The sequence below is a fragment of the Octopus bimaculoides genome, chromosome 10 (assembly GCF_001194135.2).
Source record: "Octopus bimaculoides isolate UCB-OBI-ISO-001 chromosome 10, ASM119413v2, whole genome shotgun sequence".
Classification (NCBI taxonomy): Eukaryota; Metazoa; Mollusca; class Cephalopoda; order Octopoda; family Octopodidae; genus Octopus; species Octopus bimaculoides.
In genome coordinates, this window is record NC_068990.1 from 40391371 (window position 1) to 40393176 (window position 1806).

The 1806-nt window shown below is 38.8% G+C and overlaps 1 protein-coding gene and 1 long non-coding RNA gene across 4 annotated transcripts in view; one reads left to right on the forward strand and one right to left on the reverse strand.

Annotated features, from left to right (window-relative positions):
* LOC128248895 (uncharacterized) overlaps nucleotides 1–1806 on the reverse strand; it is a 110102-nt gene that overhangs the window by 85123 nt on the left and 23173 nt on the right. The window lies entirely within an intron of this gene.
* Nucleotides 1–1806, forward strand: part of LOC106881299 (uncharacterized) — a 338650-nt gene that overhangs the window by 18220 nt on the left and 318624 nt on the right. The window lies entirely within an intron of this gene.

The following is a 1806-nucleotide window of genomic DNA, read 5'->3' on the forward strand; positions in this document are numbered from 1 at the left end:
CATACATACATACAAGCAAAGCGAAAATAAAGAAAATAACAAGAGAACAAAAGTCAAAAGGACTTACACATGGGATGATACGTGTGTGTGTGTGTGTGTGTGTGTGTGTGTGTGTGTGTGTGTGTGTGTGTGTGTGCGTGCGTGCGTGTGTATGTGTGCATAATGAAATGACAACAGAGTTTGTTGACGAAGAGAGAATACTCCACACTTGTAGAATATATTTGCTTGTTGAAACTGAATATTTTATTTGCAAATCGAACCACACGCCACACAGCAATCATCAGGTGTACAGATTTTGTACCTAGATCTACTTTCCTTTATTAATTTTTTTTTATTTTTATGTATATATATATATATAAATACTGGCAACGCACAAGCAACATGCATACATGTGCAAATGTAGGAATGTATGTACGCATGTATGTATGTATGTATAAAGAGTTATTTGCAGTATTTTATCATTCACTTACATTTATAAATATTAACATTGACATAGCCATGCATACAAAGTAACGATCCTGTAGATGCGTCTTGGCATAACAAAAATGCGCACGTTTTTCCCCATCAAGTACACCAAGGCCGCATACTCCCGACCACTTATTTCCACATGTTTCTCAAAAGAATGTTCCTACTTATGTTCTATGTGCAGTTTCTCTCTCTCTCTCTCTCTCTCTCTCTCTCTCTCTCTCTCTCTCTCTCTGCATATAAGATATAAATGTGTATGTATGTAAGCATACTAAGTACTTAAGTCAAAGTATCACGATCTCATATGCCGGGCTGCCGTGCAATTCCACTATATTCCACCCTCAAGTTTTATTGTAGAAGACACGTGTCTAACGTGCCGTACCGTGAAATCGAACCCGGCATTGCGTGACAACAAAGTGAACTTCTTAACCATTCAGACAGACCCATACTTATACACATATACACAGATACACGGAGGAACCGTCTCAGCGGCATAGTGCCTGTGAGACTATTACTAACAAGGCGGAGTGCTGCAAAAGATTTTCCCACCTCACAAGAAACGCATTAAAAGAAATTTATGTTTGTGTTTTAGGTGACTAAAATGGATCTGGTATTTGCTGAGTATGTGTGTGTGTGTGTGTGTGTCTGTGTGTGTGTGTGAGCGCAAGTGTGCGCGTGCATATGTATATAACTATGTGTGAATATGTGTATGTGTGTGGGAATATCATTCAATATTTCTGACCATGAATTTCCGGTTGTCTGCTCAATTGAACTGCCGTACCCAGTAAATTAACGTGAGCGTGCAAGTAGTTGAATATTCCAGCAGACATATGTTCTACCAACTTAATCCTCAAGTATTCATCGTGACTCAGTATGTAACAGGGAGGTAGGGACGTTTAAATTGCAGGTACAATTCCATCCCACGAGCTTCCACACAGACAGCACGCAATGTGACTTAGAAGGCTAACGGTCTGCTCAAAATGCCAAGCAGCGGATATCGCCACGAGACCCGTTATTGCGGAGCAATACTCCATTGGACCTGCGAGGTAGCTCAGTTATTAAAACGGATCCCCCATTAGTTGACTGATTTGAGAAAAACATTAAAAAGTATGTTAGTACTGCTTCTATTTATCTCCGAGTTACGGGGGAGACATTTCGAAAGCCACCTATGTGTACATGTATGTGTTTGTTTTTGTGTGTATGTGTGTGTGCGTGTGTGTGTGTGTGTGTGTGTGTGCATTGGTACTGACACACGTTTTTACACACATATAAATATAGATACACACACACATATATATATATATATATATATATATATATATATATATATATATATATATA